At 43.4% G+C, this 21,216-nt stretch overlaps 1 protein-coding gene and 1 pseudogene across 1 annotated transcript in view; one reads left to right on the forward strand and one right to left on the reverse strand.

Annotated features, from left to right (window-relative positions):
• LOC126474609 (5-hydroxytryptamine receptor-like) overlaps positions 1-21,216 on the forward strand; it is a 191,516-nt gene that overhangs the window by 58,955 nt on the left and 111,345 nt on the right. The gene's annotated exons all lie outside the window — the stretch shown is intronic.
• Positions 21,017-21,134, reverse strand: LOC126476089 (5S ribosomal RNA; annotated as a pseudogene).

Here is a 21,216-nt window from a genome sequence, read left to right on the forward strand (position 1 = left end):
TCACATCGCGAATGTTTTCGTTTCGCGGCGCCTACTGCACTCCAATGGCGATTGCACCTCTCTCTACCTTTCCAACTCGTGTGTGGGCTCCGCGTGCGGCACAGCGGCAGGCGGGTCCGAACGCTTTTTTAAAATTGACTCCTGTTGAATGGGACTTTCATCTGTCACGTTTCCAGCAGCCTCTGCTGCCTCTTTCAACTCTTCTTCGAATTTTCGCGTCGGCTTTCGTCCATTCCGCTGACTGCCTTCGAAAGACGAACGAATTCCGAAACTGCCCGTGAGGCAAACTCATCAAAAGCGACCACTGCGGTGACATTGACATTTAACGCTGCGGGCCGTCGGAGATTGTCACTTTCAGGCTACAGACACAGACACACACACACACACACACACACATACACACACACACACACACACGACATGGCGTCGACAGCTGAAGGCGATCTGAATTGTTATATTATTCTGAAATATTAGGTTGCTACCTTTTATTGTAAAATTACGCAACATCACTATGTGATTTGCAAGTTTGTAAAGATAAACTTCTGGTAATGTATTACAAGCTCCGATGGTAACACCATAGATCTGTCGACACCGGTAATCAGTAAAAAGATTTACAAGCGATCTTGGCGTACCTGACATTTCAGAATAATGTAACATTATAGGGTACTTCAAAAATGTTCATTCGGTTTCACGAGACTGTGTTCTCCGTGAATGAAGACAGAAATTTCAGGTAAATTTCAAGTTACACATAGGACTTCAAAGTTTTTTAGTTTCAAAAGAACTGTCCAAGTGATATACCTGTTACATGCATTTACATTCAACTTCGAAATAACTCTTAGAATTATGTTTAAGATGGACATTTCACAAAAGTTCAGTCTGTCTTCCACCGGCCACATGACAATCATTTATAGCATACTTTAACTCGGACCGTACAGTTTGTGAAAATGTCCAAAATTACTGTATTCCTGGTGTTACTGTGTGGCGTCACAGTTTACCCAAGCTTGATGATGATGATGATGATGATGTTCGGTTTTGTGGAGCGTTCAACTGTGCCGTTATCAGCGCCCGTACAAATTCCCAACCTTTGCTCAGTCCAATCTCACCACTTTCATGGCTGATGATGAAATGACGAGGACAACACAAACACCCAGTCATAGCGAGGCAGGTAAAAATCTCTGACCTCGCCGGGTATCGAACCCGGGATCCCGTGCTCGGGAAGAGAGAACGCGACCGTGACACCACGAGCTGCGGACTTTCAGCCGATCTTGTTGGAAGAGGAGGCACGTGAACGAAGGCTTTCACAAACCCATGTAAAATAATCTCTTAAAGGTAAGACAAAGCGAAACGTCAGAAAAGTAGCAGTGGTAACATCAAAGATCTGACTCTTATACTTATTTATGTATTCTTTCTATATCCATTCTATATCCATATAAATACTAACAATAAATCAGTAAAACAATTGTGTGAGAATACGCTAATCGTAAAAACTACTAAAAGAATTATCATTATGTTTTCACAAGTAACTTGAGTGTAACTTGAGGAAACGGATACGATTTATCTCATCAAAATCCAATAACTAAAAACATAGTAAATTGAAATTTAAATTGTGACGTAAGACTCTCGTGTTTGCCCGTTTGTCTGTTTGAATACACTAATAACCAAAACTACTAGATGAATTTTCATTGTGTTTTCACAAATAACTTAAGCGTATCTCGAGGCAAAGTATAGGCTCCATTTCATCAAAATCCTACTACAGGAACAAATAACATTGCGTTTAAAACAGTCGTGTCTGTGTTTTTCTATTGTACACACAAATCTCCAAAACTACCAGACGAATTTTCATGGGCTTTTCAAAGGTAATTATAGCTTAGCTCAAGTCAACGTAAAGGTTTTATTTCATAAAAATCGTAAAAGGGACAAAAACTCGTAATTTAAAGTTTTATCTAAAATCATCTGCTCAGCCTAACAGTTCGAATGTTTAATAATCACAGCATAGTACACCAAACAACCAATTGCTGGCCTGTTAATTTTGTAGTACACCAGCCAACCAATATATGGCTCTGTTAGTTTTGTAGTGCACAAAGTAAGCAATATGTGGCGCTGTTAGGTTTCTTCTTAACTCAGATGAATTTTCGAAGGTCTGCGTCAGTGACACAATTAAACGCCGCAATTTTATCTTTGCGAATACATGCCAACAGGAAATTTACCTGGCTAGGATATACAGACTTCATGATTTCGCTTTGTGTATTAAATACTAAAGGGTTTTATTTTGTTTCTTTCTGTTCTTTCGTTTATTTCTATTCTTTGCTAGGAAAAATGCATTTATGAAGTTTGCTTTGTGAATTGTATGCCTACTCACAACATTTTGATCTCGTTTTGTTTACGATTAAACTGCCTATAAAATCCTCGAGTCTTTTTGACTACAACAGAATAGCTAAACGTCTGAGGACTGTGAGGTCTCAAGAATCCATGGTTATCGTAAGGAGATACTTCTTGCTGCTCGAGAACATCAGCTTTTTAACTCACCCTTTGGAAACTCCTTCCGATGTAACTCTGATCGAGAGCAGCACACATCATCTCGCTCCTCGAAACCTTTCACTCACAGAGGCTTCACGCTACTACTCTCCAACATAACATCATCAAAGCGGAAATTTTGACGGAACGTGATGCATGCAAGCGAATTTTTATACCCCTAGTCCCACTTATTCCTTACAAGTTACCGTTTGGTGTAAACATGAAGAATTCCCTGCATGCTTGTGTTATGCCACGTCCATAAACAAAGCACAAAGCCAGACGCTACTTCTTGTAGGCATGGACCTTAGTGTCAGTTGCTTTTCGCACGACCGACTCTACGTGGCTCTCTCCCGTGTTTGTGAAGTAAACCAGCTCTTCCTTCATGTCCCCAACCATATTACTTCAAACGTATACAATGAAGGTTTAGAAGTAAAAAATAAATTCCGTGCACATGAAGTCTCAGACACGGATATAAATAAATACGCGAAACGTCAGACTTCTCAGTTAAGTTACTCATGCAGTGTAGATGATGCTGTGCAATATCAGACATCAGAAATATCTAAACAAGAAATACACCATTTAACTTCTTTAATATGCTTCGAAAATTCAAAATAGATTATGTCTGCGAAACTGTAGGTAAAGAGGCAACGTTGTTTTATAAATAATTCATTTCGTAAAGAAATTATTTAGACATCAAAGTCTGAATTCTCTTATTGTATCATTATGTTTTAATAGCAACAAATTACACATCGAAGCTTCAACAAAATTTTACTGTTAACATTGTCAACAGTAAAGCTGCAGTAGTAACTGCGGGATGGTTGCGAAGGAGATAAACTAAGAAAATTTATATTCCAGTCACAGACACGATCAGAACTAACATACTTGTTTTTAATTCTTAAATAATGTTCTTGTGCATTAAATTAACACGAAAAATTTCTTTTCAGCTACCTAAATTAGTATTATACATTACTCAAAAGCAGTTTACAGCCTTTAACTAAGAGCTTCTTTGTATTATCAAGAGTCGTTGCATCTCTGGAGGTAACTAAATTCTTCCGTAAGTCTTCAGAGGTATTACTTGGCATTATCAATTGGCTGAAAAATATTAATTTCTTAGGGGCCATCGTTAATGACATGAAAAGGCTAGAAGCTTCGAAATTGCTTTACCTTCTGAATTTAATAATGAAAGCATTTTATTTTCCTCCAGCATCAGAGGAGGACAGCTAGTGCTAATGAACGTGCAGCCACTTGTTCATTCTGCTCCTCATCCTCTCGCTCGTTCTTCTTTTGCCTATGACTTTAATTAAATATGAACGTAAATACCTTTGTTTACTACCAGCAAACAGAGGTATTTCATAATCCGTAATTAAAATCAGAACGCTGCTTGGGATACCTTCTCTATTTGCTTCAAAGGCATTTTAAAGTTTTTGTTAGAAACTAAAAAATTAGGAAGGGCAATCAAGAGTTCTGTGTGTGTGTGTGTGTGTGTGTGTGTGTGAGAGAGTGCGGGCTCGCGCAAAGCACTCGCACGATAACAGCTCTTGAAACTCAGAAATTGCTAATAATGATCCCTCTCCTTACCAGCTTATCTCATATTCAACAACACGTTTGCAATGCAACGTTCAAGTTTTCCAATAAACTTTTATACGTGTGCTATCGCAAAGAAACAAAAGGAGTACATATGCGTCTACTCTTGTGACGATAAAAGCGCTTTTCTGGTCGTTGCAAATCCATTCTGTTTCCAGAATTGTCGGATTTGTTACTAGATTACCTTTTCGTTTCATTTTAATGGAAGTATTATATACAAGCTAATTCACGATATGTGACTTTGGGTGCATGTGGTTCTACTAACGATTGCTAGTAACCCTCCGTACTAATCCCCCTTTCTGTGACTGCCCCATTTTGGTCAACAATTAACGTATGTGAGACAACGTCAACTGTCACCTGACTCATCTTCGAACTTAAGACCGGGGAATTTTAAGTGTCAACCACTGTGTGAGGCACATCGACTCTGTTGTAACGTCTGTACTGGAGTTGGCTGATCATATCCCTGACGCCCTTGCGCTTACTAGTTGTCCCGTGATAAAACTACTGGCTTTTCTTTGGAAGTTCTGTGTCTCTTCTATTAATCCTAGCTGTTAAAAGCCAAAAATGATAAACAGTGCTAAAGTTTTGTAAGTTAACTATTTCGTGTATAAAATACACTGGCGTCTAAAATTAAAGCAACAAACAAAAATTTTACAAGGTTGCTTTTATTTTGGCACAAAACAGTATAAACCGGTGATAGTAAAGCAGAAAAATGTGAAGACTCAGAAAGTAAACAACTGTGATGTGCAGAACGGTAGACAAAAATGTTCTTCGTTTTTTTCCAACTTAACGGATTTTGACACACATTCCAACAACTGATTAGGCCTGACAACAACGGGATATTCTGTGAATGATATCATCAATCTCATGTTGAGGCAATAACGCCAATTCTTCCTGCAGAGCTGCTCGCAAGTCTTGGAGAGTGGTTGGTGGATGCTGATGAGATGCAGTCCGCCTTCCTTGGGCATCCCAGACATGCTCCATGGGATTCAAATCGGGAGAGCGAGCAGGCCACGCTGGGCGTTCATTTTCCATTTACAAGAAAACATCAATCAAACGTACTCTATGAGATGGACCATTGTCGTCCAGCAATACGAAGTCCGTGACCATTGCAACTCACAATAAGTGCACATGGGGTCCCAAGATCTCATCATGATACCCTGACAGCAGTTAAACCTTGCCAATTCATCAGTACAAATTCGTGAAGAGGCGTTAGAGTGGTCAACATTATCCCTGCCCATACTATTAGGGATCATCCTCTACGTCGATCTCTTTCCACAATGTTACACGTTCTGAGCAAATGCTAGTCCCTCGAGAATTACGCTACAGACCAAATCGGGACTCGTCTCCGAGAAGAAGACTGGTCTACTGTTCGACCGTCTAGGTGACATGTTGACGACTCCACTCTCGACGTTTCCTTATGTGAAGACGCGATGAAGTACGCGTACAGCAGGTTTCCAGCAATAAAGGCTACTCCGTCGAAGCCTTGTATACACCATTTGCCTCGATGCAACACGCCTAGTGGATGGTGCGAGGTCAGATGCCAGTTGCCGTGCAGTACTAAGGCGGTACCGTAGTGCCCTTACAGCCAAATGAAGGCCCTCTCTGAAGCCACACGTGGTCGGCCATGCCATGGTCTTTGGGACACAGTTTCGGTCTCAATAAACTGTTGCCAATCCGAGAAACAACAGAACGATTCACATTAAGCCATCGGCCATCAGTTTGCGACTCTCCTGCTTCCAGTCTTCCCATGGCCTCCACCGCAGAAAGTCTGGTAGCGTCTTCTCTGTGGCACACTGCACCGTCTGTGACTGTGCACACAGTTACTGCGGATGTGAGATTACCCGGCATAGACTGTCCCGTTTGATAGGTACCATGACGTCATCGTTGGCGTGGTTGTCCGTTGAAAGGAATCCCATCTTGCGTACAGAACACGATCGTGCGGATATCTGTTGACATTTACTGTGACTGTAACCTGAATTAGACACACGATGGCGAAATAGCGGTTCATTGCTTTAATTTTGGACACCAGAGTACATATCCTTGGCTATTTTGCCAATGACTGAAATGGTTTGACGATACAGTGATCCGGGAGTAGTAAGCCAGTGAGCCCACTCTCAACGGGATACTTTCGCAATATTTAATTAGTACAAACACTTTAAATAAGGCACACACTGGTACGATGGGTACATCTTTTCATTCAGATAATCTACACCACTGGCCATTAAAATTGCTACACCACGAAGATGACGCGCTACAGACGCGAAATTTAACCAACAGGAAGAAGATGCTGTGATATGCAAATGATTAGCTTTTCAGAGCATTCACACAAGGTTGGTGCCGGTGGCGACACCTACAACGAGCTGACATGAGGAAAGTTTCCAACCGATTTCTCAAACACAAATAGCAGTTGACCGGCGTTGCCTGGTGAAACGTTGTTGTGATGCCTCGTGTAAGGAGAAGAAATGCGTACCATCCCGTTTCCGACTTTCATAAAGGTCGGATTGTAGCCTATCGCGATTACGGTTTATCGTATCGCGGCATTGCTGCTCGTGTTGGTTCAAAAATGGTTCAAATGGCTCTGAGCACTATGGGACTTAACTTCTAAGGTAATCAGTCCCCTAGAACTTAGAACTACTTAAACCTAACTAACCTAAGGACATCACACAAATCCATGCCCGAGGCAGCATACGAACCTGCGACCGTAGCGGTCGCGCGGCTCCAGACTGTAGCGCCTAGAACCGCTCGGCCACCCCGGCCGGCTGCTCGCGTTGGTCGAGATCCAATGACTGTGGAACGCCGTGCTGAATTCCAACGGCCTCGTATCACTAGCAGTCGAGATGACAGTCATCTTATCCGCATGGCTGTAACGGATCGTGCAGCCACGTCTCGATCCCTGAGTCAACAGATGGGGACGTTTGCAAGACAACAACCATCTGCACCAACTGTTCGACGACGTTTGCATCAGCATGGACTATCATCTCGAAGACCATGGCTGCGATTACCCTTGACGCTGCATCACTGACAGGAGCACCTGCGATGGTGTACTCAACGACCAACGAATGACAAAACGTCCTTTTTTTCGGATGAATCCAGGTTCTGTTTACAGCATCATGATGGTCACATCAGTGTTTGGTGACATCGCGGTGAACGCACATTGGAAGCGTGTATTCGTCATCGCCATACTGGCGTATCACCAAGCGTGATGGTATGGGGTGCCATTGGTTATACGTCTCGGTCACCTCTTGTTCGCATTGACGGCAGTTTGAACAGTGGACGTTACATTTGAGATGTGTTACGACCCGTGGCTCTACCCTTCATTCGATCCGTGCGAAACCCTACATTTCAGCAGGATAATGGACGACCGTATGTTGTAGATCCTGTACGGGCCTTTCTCGATACAGAAAATGTTCGACTGCTGCCCTGGCCAGCACATTCTCCAGATCTCTCACCAATTGAAAACGTCTGGTCAATGGTGGCCGAGCAACTGGCTCGTCACAATACGCCACTCACTGCTCTTGATGAACTGTGGTATCGTGTTGAAGCTGCATGGGCAGCTGTACCTGTACACGCCATCCAAGATCTGTTTGACTCAATGCCCAGGCGTATGAAGGCCTTTATTACGGCCGGAGGTGGTTGTTCTGGCTACTGATTTCTCAGGATCTATGCACCCAAATTGCCTGAAAATGTAATCACATTTCAGTCCTAGGATAATATATATGTCCAATGAATACCCGTTTATCATCTGCATTTCTTCTTGCTGTAGCAATTGTAATGGGCAGTAGTGTATTACAGGCTATTTTTAAACTGACTTCTGTACAGAAAAGGTTTAAAGGCACCATGAAAGGTATGATGGTGTTACACCGGAACAAATATTTAAAAGCGCCACAAATTAAAGCGTCACTTAAAAGCTTAGTGTATTTTGAAGCCCCTATAATTAAAACATACAATTTAACATGAAAATTATTTAAGAGAGACAATAGCTGAATCAGAAGTCGCTGTTAACAAAATAGATTACAGGCGCCAATAAGCAGAATAATCACTTAACATGGACAGAATTGCAATAACTGAAGTGGAATTCCAATTCAGACTTTAACCAAAACAGACGGCCAGAGAATTACGCCAGACATCAAAGCCTCAACCTGAAAACTTTGTTCAGAAGCTGGTATAAACACATTTACATTCAGCACAATCCCAACCGGACGTCGCAGCAGATTTGAGGGTACAATATAACAATCAATAAATATAAAACACGGCAGTGTTACTAAGCTATACAAATGGTTTAGGAGATAATCTGAGCAGCTATGTTAGTACGTAAATACTAAAGGGACTCCATTAAATTTCTGTTACACGATAAACACACAAATCTTAGGGCTGTCGATTCAACTGAATACCTAGAAATTACAATAACCAACAACTTAAACAGGAACGTTCACATTCATAGTGTTGTGGGGAAGACAAACCAAAGACTGCGTTTTACTCGCAGAACTCTTAAAAGATGCAGCAAAACTACTAAAGTGGCTACTAAAGAAACTGGCTACACTACCCTTGTCCGTCCTCTACTAGAGTACTGCTGTGCCATATGGGATATTTACCAGACAGAATTGACGGAGACATCCAAGAATTTCAAGGAAGGGCCGCTCGTTTTGTTTTATCGTGAAATATTGGATATGTTGGGGTGGCAATCGTTAAAACAAACGCGTTTTCCGTTGTGGTGGGATCTTTTCACGAAACCTCAAACGTTCTCCTCCGAAAGCGTAAATATTTTTTTTTGACACCCACCCTACATAGGGTAAGACAAAACCGAGCTAAAGAACAAAGATTTAAGTGTGCCTTTTTCTCGCGCTGTTCTAGAGCGTAATGGTAGAGTAACAGGGTGAAAGTGGTTCGCTGAACTCTCTGTAGGGCATTTAAATGCGAATTGCAGAGTAGTCATGTGGATGTAGATGCCACCATAGCATTCCATCTTAAAACAGTTACATAAAATTGAAAATAAATCATCAGTTCTGCACCTCTACCACACTTTGACAACATAAACGCGTTGTTAGTTAACTACGATGGTTGTCCACAAAGTAAGTTCCGATCGGTTGCGAAATGGACACCACAGTGAAAACCCGATGAAACTTTGCACATATGTGTTGGGTAGTGTCTCTAGTAAGACCGTCGATCGCATCAAGACGCTATTTTCAGATTTGAGCGCACTGTGAGCGAGTAAAGGTGCCTAGAGCAACGATGTCTCCCGCCAAGTAGGAGTGCCCACTGAGAGGCTTCCCCTTAATCAAGGCAGCCCACCTAACACAACTGCCACACACTTCCTTCCTCATGGGATTTCTTAGCCCCACTCTGCAGGGGCAGAGAAAACGCTCCTGCAGCCTTTTCGATGGGAAGTGTTGGATCACCCACAAAACAGCCCTAATTGGCTCGTCCTGAGTATTATCTCTGTTCACATGAAACGCTGGATACAAAGGCAACACTTGGGCGCAGGCTATGCACTATATAACAGCGTAGAGAATTATCGAAAAGCACAGGCGGCTGCTTATTATGACGATGGTGTTGGAAATCTGATATAACGGTCCGACAAATGTCTAAGTCGGAACGGCGACTATGTAGAGAAGTATCTGGAAAGTGTAGCTAACTCTTGCAAATAAAATGTTTCTCATTTTCACTGTGGTTTCCATTTAGCGACGGATCGGAACTTTCCTGGACAATCCTCGCATATTGGCCTTTGGCCGAGACACACATTTAAACTGAGTATCAGCTCATGCAGCTGAACAGAAAAGCCGTTTTCGGTAAGATATCCCACAGCCAGTGCAATAGTTACAGATAATTTTAAATTGCCAAAACACGCACAAGATACTGCTGGCAGTCTGTCTGGAATTTAAAGAAAAGATCAGATAAATTGGCATACACCAGTACTATGTACACTCGCTTTTAGGGCATCTAAGTGGTATCACAGATTGGAGTTCACCATTAATTTCTGTTGTGTGATGGTGATAACTGCCACAATGCTCCCATAAAAGGTATACCTGAGTCAGGTACTTGCTTGGCGGAATGCCGTATGGAAATGCCTCAGTCCACCAATGGATATGTCACGGGGTAATCGACTACTTTATATGCAGCCACCCATGACACAGCCAGTTCCAAACGGGAGTCACCTTCCCAAGTTAGCACTCTCCCCTATCCTGGGCAACCTTCGTATCCTCACGGCTGCTAGGAGCCTCTCTCTCTGTCTGATGCTCTGTTTATGCCGCCTTCCCTCATACCGCCCTTGCACACGGTCTTCAAAGGCGGCACATGTGGAAGTCTTGTCCTCTCGCGGCGTGCCAAGGAAGCTCCAAATCAAAGCACCGTTGCTAGCTAATCCACAGATGACTATACGAACGTATCAATGAGATCGTTTTCTTACAACTGGGTCTATTTTCTTTTACCCATGTTATAGGTGTTCGAATGACTACGTACCTGACGCAGCAAAGTGGATTACTTGTACAGCTAGTTTAATGTGGTCGGTCTACTTTAGGTCCTTTAGGTTAAGTAGTGTGTAAGCTTAGGGACTGATGACCTTAGCAGTTAAGTCCCACAAGATTTCACACACATTTTTTTCCCTATTCATCTGGATTAATTTACATTTACCTATATTTAGAGTTAGCTGCCATTCTTTACACCAATCACAAATCCTGTCCAAGTCATCTTGTATCCTACTACAGTCACTCAACGACGACACCTTCCCATACACCACAGCATCATCAGAAAAAAGCCACATATTGCTATCCACCCATTCCAAAAGATGATTTATGTAGATAGAAAACAACAGCGGACCTACCACACCCTTGGGGCACTCCAGATGATATCCTCACCTCCGATGAACACTCACCATCGAGGACAACGTACTGGGTTCATTTACTTAAGAAGTCTTCGAGCCACTCACGTATTTGGGAACCAATCCCATATGCTCGTACCTTAGTTAGGAGTCTGTAGTGGGGCACCGAGTCAAACGCTTTCCGGAAGTCAAGGAATATGGCATCCGTCTGATACCCTTCATCCATGGTTCACAAGATATCAGGTGAAAAAAGGGCGAATTGCGTTTCGCAGGAGCGATTCTTTCTAAAGTCGTGCTGATGCATGGACAGCAACTTTAATCACACAATAATTTACATGCGCGATAGCGGGCCATTGTGGCCGCTGCTGCTACGGTCGCAGGTTCGAATCCTGCCTAGGGCATGGATGTGTGTGATGTCCTTAGTTTGGTTAGGTTTAAGTAGTTCTAAGTCTAGGGGACTGATGACCTCAGATGTTAAGTCCCGTAGTGCTTAGAGCCATTTGAACCATTTGCGCAATATGTTATATCTATTTATGTTCAGAGCCAAATGCCAGCCTTTCGCCAAGTACGTTTTCTTGCATTTTACTGTAATTTTTAGGGCTGCAAGTTCCCTGAATACAGAGTTTCTGCCGTTAGCCACCAGATCATAATACTATCCAATGAAAAGTTTACAAACATCTATGCAATGCGGAACTGGCCACTAGATGTCACGAGAGGCGCCCTCACAGTACAATTTGAGATGGAGGGCATTATGTTTTGAGTAGAGAAACAGGAACAGCAGAAAGGTTAGAGTTCAGTGACTTCCAATGTGGACTACTCATTAGAAGTCACCTGAGAAACAAACACATCAGGGACATTGCAGTCCTCCTAAAGCTGCCCAAGTTGACTGTAGGCGATGAGATTGTGAAGTGAAGAACAGAAGGAGCAGCCACAGCTAATCCGAGACCAGGCACCGTGGAGTACTGCGGAAGGCGGATGTAACAAATGGCAAGAATCCAGCGGAAGGAATCACTCGTGCTACCGGCACCCCTGCTATCACAATGACTGTCCATGTGGAGTTAAAAATAACGGGTGAAACTAACTCTTTAATGATTTTTTTTTTATTAAACACTGACCTACACAATTTTTCCTGACAAAGACAACTCAAACGTAACCTATTCACTTATTACACACAATATACAAGCCCAACGCAATGTGACTGTTATACATGGCAATGTGACTTCCAATAATTAATACAAAGAATGCCCCTGAATTGTAAGAAATCCTAATAATAATAAAAACCCAAAAAAATCTGAAACTACCTCCAACTCCGTTAATTGCCTAAACTCACTTCAATCACGAATACCGATAGTGGAAACCTCATTCTTTTTCATAAGTCACTTAGCTCACAGAAAATCGTCATTACACGAACTACTGCAGTTACTACTACTATAGACTCTAACTACTAGGAGGCATATGGTTAGCAAAAGAAAGATTATGTTGAAGAGCAAACAATTTAGAAATTTTTACCTTGTCGTGGGACATCCGGTTCCAAAAATTATATAGTTGTCAATGATTCCACTGCCCGAACATTATCAACAACATCCATCATCATATACACTCCTGGAAATTGAAATAATAACACCGTGAATTCATTGTCCCAGGAAGGGGAAACTTTATTGACACATTCCTGGGGTCAGATACATCACATGATCACACTGACAGAACCACAGGCACATAGACACAGGCAACAGAGCATGCACAATGTCGGCACTAGTATAGTGTATATCCACCTTTCGCAGCAATGCAGGCTGCTATTCTCCCATGGAGACGATCGTAGAGATGCTGGATGTAGTCCTGTGGAACTGCTTGCCATGCCATTTCCACCTGGCGCCTCAGTTGGACCAGCGTTCGTGCTGGACGTGCAGACCGCGTGAGACGACGCTTCATCCAGTCCCAAACATGCTCAATGGGGGACAGATCCGGAGATCTTGCTGGCCAGGGTAGTTGACTTACACCTTCTAGAGCACGTTGGGTGGCACGGGATACATGCGGACGTGCATTGTCCTGTTGCAACAGCAAGTTCCCTTGCCGGTCTAGGAATGGTAGAACGATGGGTTCGATGACGGTTTGGATGTACCGTGCACTATTCAGTGTCCCCTCGACGATCACCAGTGGTGTACGGCCAGTGTAGGAGATCGCTCCCCACACCATGATGCCGGGTGTTGGCCCTGTGTGCCTCGGTCGTATGCAGTCCTGATTGTGGCGCTAACCTGCACGGCGCCAAACACGCATACGACCATCATTGGCACCAAGGCAGAAGCGACTCTCATCGCTGAAGACGACACGTCTCCATTGGTCCCTCCATTCACGCCTGTCGCGACACCACTGGAGGCGGGCTGCACGATGTTGGGGCGTGAGCGGAAGACGGCCTAACGGTGTGCGGGACCGTAGCCCAGCTTCATGGAGACGTTTGCGAATGGTCCTCGCCGATACCCCAGGAGCAACAGTGTCCCTAATTTGCTGGGAAGTGGCGGTGCGGTCCCCTACGGCACTGCGTAGGATCCTACGGTCTTGGCGTGCATTCGTGCATCGCTGCGGTCCGGTCCCAGGTCGACGGGCACGTGCACCTTCCGCCGACCACAGGCGACAACATCGATGTACTGTGGTGACCTCACGCCCCACGTGTTGAGCAATTCGGCGGTACGTCCACCCGGCCGCCCGCATGCCCACTATACGCCCTCGCTCAAAGTCCGTCAACTGCACATACGGTTCACGTCCACGCTGTCGCGGCATGCAACCAGTGTTAAAGACTGCGATGGAGCTCCGTATGCCACGGCAAACTGGCTGACACTGACGGCGGCGGTGCACAAACGCTGCGCAGCTAGCGCCATTCGACGGCCAACACCGCGGTTCCTGGTGTGTCCGCTGTGCCGTGCGTGTGATCATTGCTTGTACAGCCCTCTCGCAGTGTCCGGAGCAAGTATGGTGGGTCTGACACACCGGTGTCAATGTGTTCTTTTTTCCATTTCCGGGAGTGTATTTCCTTGCGTATTTTCTTATAAACACATAATTTCACCTAACTTTGTGTGTCCTACCAACACAGGTTCTCCACTAAGAAAATCATGCCCATACGCTTACCTATCCACTCGCTAACTGCTAGTCCGTTCAGCCACAGAATCTCTTGCCGAGGGCGCAGAGCGTTGTCAGCGATATTAACACAGTCTACAGCGCCGCCAACATACAAAGAGGCTACTTACCCGGGTTACAGTGGCCGAGCATTTCCTCCTTAGCTGCAGGTTTCTGTTGTCAGTATTAAGCGGCACGTGAGGTGGCGGAAATGGCGACGCCACTGGGCAGTGGATGACTGAAACCGAGTGGTTAAGGGTGATGAGCCACACTGTACCCTGTGGTAGGTTTTGGATTTGGCGAATGGCTGGAGAACATTACCTGCCATAATTTGTAGCCTCAACAATGAAGTACGAAGAAGGTAGTGTTACGATATGGGGGACGCTTATCGTGGTTAGGGAGTTGTTCGTAGACTTTTAGGCAGCAAAAGACATGATCATGACGGTGCTCCTGCAAGAATACCATAACCCTGGATGCAACTTGTCCCGCTCAAAAACCATTTCCTCCACTCCTACCTAGACTTTTGACCTCGTATTTGTGGAGCTGTCAGTGATGAACATGGAGAAAGATTCCGTCTGGACATTTCTGCCATGAAACAAAGATATCAGGGCCTTTCAAATGAAGCAATATGCTTCCTTAGTACTGTTGATCTTTGTGCAGGGATGCTCCGGAACTCTGTTACAAAAGGCAAACCAAAAGACGTCGATCTCTTACAGCCACCACATGATTCTCTTCAGAACTAACGATCTGCGAGGTATTCTTCCACCTGTTTAGAACTCTTAAAATCTAACTACAATTTGGAAATTTCAAGTACACTTCCTATGTTGTTAGCATGTAAGAAAATGTATCTTTTTCTCTTAATCTGTTAATATGAAACACTTCGACCTTACGTATATCACATCAACTAGATCTAAGAAAAATTTTCATTGTCATATTCATTTTCTCGACCAAAAATTGGTAAGAATTGACTCATGCAGTGCAGAAAAGTACAAATTTTTTTTTCTTGGCCAGTGTTCTCTTACTACGTCGTGTAAACAAGTATTGTGGGAAATTGATTTTTTAATGGATAAATATTTTTTCTATGTTTTTCGCCAAAGTTATTATTCAAAGAAACTCTTTGTTATTACAGTCCACTAAAAGAGTGCCTTGTTGTGAAAACAAAAAAAATCACGAAAATTAATGCTCTTATCTTGCAGAGTAAAAATAGAATAATATGTAATAGTGCTGAGAGAAGAAGCACCTAATGTGTACCCAGAGACATTATGAGCCCGCTGTGGTTTAAGGTGGAAGGAAGAGGCGCATAGCAGCAGAGGTAGGCTTCGCATCACTTCATTTAATTAAATGTGCAAGGAACCGCAGCCCAGAGGTCGCCAACCTCACCGACCGTGGAAAACCGCTCGCAGTTATTCGAGGAAATTAAAATCGCTCTGCCGTGGAGTGCTTCTCGAACTCCGACAAGGAGAACGCAATTTACGTTATGGACGTTCTGAGCAGCGCTAATCAAGGAGAAGATATTGTGGCCGATGGCGTTATGCAATCGCTTACGAAATCTTTACAGGTGCTGCTGTCTCAACTTTCGTACAAGGATGCGGAATGCGTGGTACTAAGATGTAAGATACGAATATTCCACAAAGTTTTATTCGGTATGAGATTAAGTAAAAATTTTTAAGGTAATCTGCGCATAGTTTATTCTATACCAAATAAAATCTTATGTCATATTTTCGAAGAGAAATTTATGTGGGAGCTATTATCTTAATGTTGTGTCCTGTAATGTTAAATAAACGTCTTTTATGTCAAGCTATTATTGAACAATAATTGATAGAAGCTTCTCCACAGCACATAGTGCACAATGCTGTATCTGGTATGATGTGCTGAGACGCTCAAGAACTGTCGACCACATGAACAATACGCAACGTGAAGTTGTCTCCCGCCATTGAACATCCGACGTCAGGGGTGTAGCGGGTGAAGGAGGCGCTGCTGCAGACTTTACGATGAATGGCTAACTAGTGTTGAGATTTTACGACAAATGGTTCTGAGTACACTTGTCACTAGTCATTATTCACTACATATTGAACTGATACATCTGTCTGTGTAGCGAGGCAGTATTCGAGTTCGGGTTTTGAAGCTATTTTCTGGGGTGGTAGGGAGAGAGCAACAGACCCCTCCCCATTAGGGACCAGAAATGAGCTCACAAGGGAACCTCCCCATCGCACCCCCCTCAAATTTAGTTATAAGTTGGCACAGTGGATAGGCCTTGAAAAACTGAACACACATCAATCGAGAAAACAGGGAGAAGTTGTGTGGAACTATGAAAAAATGAGCAAAATATATAAACTAAGTAGTCCATTGGGAAGATACGCAACATAAAGGATAATGTGAGCACAGGAGCGCCGTGGTCCCGTGGTTAGCGTGAGCAGCTGCGGAACGAGAGGTCTTTGGTTGAAGTCTTACCTCGAGTGAAAAGTTTAATATTTTATTTTCAGTTTATGTCACAAACTATTATGTATTCATCAGTTTTTTGGGAGTGATTATTACATCCACAAGAAAACCTAAATCGGGCAAGGTAGAAGAATCTTTTTACCCATTCGCCAAGTGTACAAGTTAGGTGGGTCGACAACAAAATCCTTTCATGTGACGCACATGCCGTCACCAGTGTCGTATAGAATATATCAGACGTGTTTTTCTGTGGAGGAATCGGTTGACCTATGACCTTGCGATAAAATGTTTTCGGTTCCCGTTGGAGAGGCACGTCCTTTCGTCTACTAATCGCACGATTTTGCGGTGCGGTCGCAAAACAGACACTAAACTTATTACAGTGAACAGTGACGTCAATAAACGAACGGACAGATCATAACTTTGCGAAAATAAAGGAGTAAATTTTTCACTCGAGGGAAGACTTGAACCAAGGACCTCTCACTCCGTAGCTGCTCACGCTAACCACCGGACCACGACGCTACTGCGCCTACGGTTTCCTTGATGTTGCATATGTTGCACATGGACTACTCAGTTTGTATATTTTGCTTATTTTTTCATAGTTCCACACAACTTCTTCCTGTTTTCTCGATTGATCTTTGTTCAGTTTTTCAATGCCTATCCACTGTGCCAACTTATAACTAAATCTGAGGGGGTGCGATGGGGAGGTTCCCTTGTCAGTAAACTCGCTTCTAACTCGCCAGCGGGGCCTATGACGTCATCTCCGAACTCGCCGTCTCCTTACGGTCGAAGACTCGACTTGCCAGTCTATGCTGCTGCCCGTTTTACTGAAAAATCGTCATGTGAGTCTGTTATCTGCTAGAAGTGGACTTATAAAGGAGAGCGAGTACACGAGCTCGCGAGTATAACTAACGATATGTGGCATCGCTGCTACATACGCAAACATTGGACATGACCATTGCTATGTATCAATACAGTGACTCATTGATTAGCAGTGAATATTGTTCTGTTTATACACACATTTATGTAAATGTATATGTACAGTACTAACCTGACTATAACAGATATTGAAAGTGACCACCATTTATCTCCTGGCACTTTTGAGCCCTAGTTCGGAATGTTTTCTGACCTATTCAAAACAGGTCCTCTCTGACGCCATTTTCGGATTAAGCATTGCATGGCAGGCTTTTCTGGCACTCTGACACCATTAAACTTCTCAGAAAATAACTGACCACTCCGTTTCCACGACTTTGTTGTCCGAGCGGGTCTAGGCGCTTCAGTTGGGTACCGCGCTGCTGCTACGGTCGCAGGTACGGATCCTGCCTCGGGCATGGACGTGTGTACTCTCCTTAGTTTAGTTAGGGTTTAAGAAATTCTAAATCTAGGGGACTGATGACCTCAGATGTTAAGTCCTATAGTGTTTAGAGCCATATGAACCATATGCACAATATTTTATATGTATTTATGTACAGAGCCAAATGCCAGCCTTTCGACAAGCAGGTTTTCCTGCATTTTACTGTCATTTTCTAGGGTTGCAAGTTCCCTAGATACAGAGTTTCTGTCGTTAGCCACCAGATTATAATACTATCTAATCAAAAGAGCCATTTGAACCTGTTTTTACTTTGTTGTCACGTAACTTACCAAACGAACACCCGCTGCTCTACTGTATCCTGGCCCCCTTTGCACTGCTCCACTCACACTGACACAGCCTGCGTTATGCTCTGAACTGGTGTCCATCACGTGCGTGTGTGCACGTGTATGCGCATGTGTGTGTGTGTGTGTGTGTGTGTGTGTGTGTGTGTGTGTGTACTTTATTATCGAACTTTTTTAAGACTGTTGTAAATTCTTTAAATATTAAATCTCTATTCAAAAAATGTCTAATAATTACGTGGACATTTGTAAACACGCTTTCGACATGTTACCGAATCTGAGTCAACAACACAAGAAAACAAGACACAAGGATGAAGTGAATCCTCTTAGATCAGGAGTTCCCAGATTTTTGTTTCTGCATACCACTCGATTTTTTTATAAATTCGGGCGTCGTTTATAGCTCCCGCAGAGGCGGGAGGCGGGGAGGAGAGGGCGGGGGGGAGGTCCGAAGGTTGAACGGTGAGTGCCGCAGAGTGGGAGTATCACTACGGCCTGTGCCGATGAACTACGGTAGAAATATGACTCACCCAAGTAGTAAGGTTTCATGGAAGCACTGTTTTACAGAGTCGTTCATTTTCAAATGCGGTAATTATTTATACCAAATAATATGATTTAAATTAAACCGGTTCTGATACATTCATTGAATAAGGGAGGAATGAAATCTGAAATACTTATTAAACTTTTACGTTACAAATATTATAAACCACTTGTGTAAGATAGTTATTAGCCAATTGCACAAATGGTTTATAATATTCGTGATGTGAAAGTTTAATAAATCTTTGCGAACTAAAAAGAGTCAACCTGCTTTTGAAAACCGATACTTTGTTATCTGCTAAGAAGACTATTGTGCCGCGTCCTTGTAGGATAATTTTCAGTATTTGAAGCCTGTCAAAGGTATCAGCTAACTAAACCAATCTCGATAACCACTTACCACCAGCGAAAAAATGTTTCACGTCATTGTTTTTATCACTGAGAAATGTTTTCCTTAACGTTATACAAATGCTGCTTTCATCAGTCAGTTTTCTGACCGTCACTTTACTTTAAAAAATAAAATAACGTAACAGAAAAATTTTACCTATATGAGTAGGTATTTTATTTATCTGTACACGTTCCAACTGAAATGTCCTTGTGTACCAACAGTGGTACGTGTACCAGTGTCTGGGAACCCGGCTCTAAATGGTGATATTAAAACAAATCTACAGCAACTTCCTGGCAGATTAAAACTGTGTGCCGGACCGAGACTCGAACTCGAGACCTTTGCCTTCCGCGGGCAAGTGCTCTACTCAAGCACGAGTCACGCTCCGTCCTCACAGCTTTACTTCTGCCAGTATCTCGTCCCCTACCTTCCAAACTTCACAGAAGCTGTCTTCCGAAACTTGCAGAACTAGCACTCCTTGCCCACGACAGGCAAAGGTCCCGAGTTCGAGTCGCGGTCAGGCACACAGTTTTAATCTGCCAGGAAGTTTCATATCAGCGCACACTCCGCTGCAGAGTGAAAAATCTCATTCTGGAAATCTACAGCAGTCTTCGAAAAGTTACAGAACTGAATGATAAGTTACGCTACCCGCTATTAACCCACAGTCGCAAGTTTCCATGACTAAAGGAAAACATAAATAGTGCCGTTTTTGGATGCGGGATATAAAATTGATGTTGCTCTGTGCCGTGTTTTCACTTGTCGGATCACAAATGTTTTCTCATGGTTGAATGTGGAACAAACAAGAATAAAACAACGAAATTGTATCTTTCCCGTCAGAAGCGTGAACTAAAGCACCTAACTTTTTCCAGACTTACGCTTTTGGAGCACATTTTCAATTATATACACCACATTCCTTAGTTTTCGTCTTACTCCCTCCACAGTCTCAGAAGAAGAAATGAAACAAGATTGTCAGAGGCTATCTGATCCCAACATTCGGTCGTTTCCGTCCTATCATGCTACCTTACAACAAAATCAGTGAGCACTCAGCTTCTGTACTAAATCACAATTAGGTTTGCATTCCTGCATGCTTCAGTAAGAGAGAACGAGTCGATGAATAGGAAGCAATCGCAGGGCCGCTAGTCTCACACCCGTCATACTGATGGAACTTGGGCGGGAAGGAAGGATGCTGCGATAACGCTGACGTAAAAGCGGAGCCTTGATTTCCAGTGTACACAGCCCCCAACATTAAATTCGTAATCGCAGGATTACTGATCTCTACTCCCTGCCACTATCCCCCATTTGGGACGGCATGTCCTAAACATTTCGCACCTGCAGTTTTGTTTGGTACTTATGTCTCTAGTTCTGGAAATCGGTTCAACTTGCGCAGTACAGGGGAACTGTTAGTAGTTATCATTCACATTGTTACTAGAATTTATTTTTTGGAACATGTTTACGTCATTATAACTCGATTGTTAGCCAGTTTCCCCAAACGTTATCGGAATATCCAGGACGTTTACACAAGAACTGCATTCTGTGGTTGCTGTAGGATTGAAACTTAGTCTTCTCTTAGGTTTCCAAAGAATCCCAAAGATATATTATTTGTGGAATAGCTTGCAAAGTCTTCTATTCGTACAAGTTTTCCTCTAATCTTCCATACATCGTATTTGCTAATTTGCAATGGTGTGTATTCTATAATGTGCATACAATGAGGAAATATATTTGTCTTTGTTGAGTGTCGTTACAACTGGTTAAAACTAAGCTCCATCCTACAACTTACTAAAACAATACTCCGCCCGAACAGCCCATGGAGGCCCAACGGTACTGCCCGGCTGCCATGTCATCCTCAGCCAATAGGCGTCGCTGGATGCGGATATGGAGAGCCATGTGGTCAGCACATCACTCTCGCGGCCGTATGTTAGCTTTCGAGACCGGAGCCTCTATTACTCATCGGGTAGCTCCTCAGTTTGCCTCACAAGGGCTGAGTGCACCCCGCTTGCCAACAGCGCTCGGCAGACCGGAAGGTCACCCATCCAAGTGCTAGTCCAGCCCGACAGCGCTTAACTTCGGTGATCTGACGGGAACCGGTGATACCACTGCGGCAAGGCCTTTGGCCACAACTGGTTAACCTCGTTGAAATTTTTTACACTTACTGGCCTGCGTTTTAAGCAAAGTCTGAGTTTCTCGTTTTAAAACT

The sequence above is a fragment of the Schistocerca serialis genome, chromosome 4, assembly GCF_023864345.2.
Source record: "Schistocerca serialis cubense isolate TAMUIC-IGC-003099 chromosome 4, iqSchSeri2.2, whole genome shotgun sequence".
In the NCBI taxonomy this organism is placed as follows: Eukaryota; Metazoa; Arthropoda; class Insecta; order Orthoptera; family Acrididae; genus Schistocerca; species Schistocerca serialis.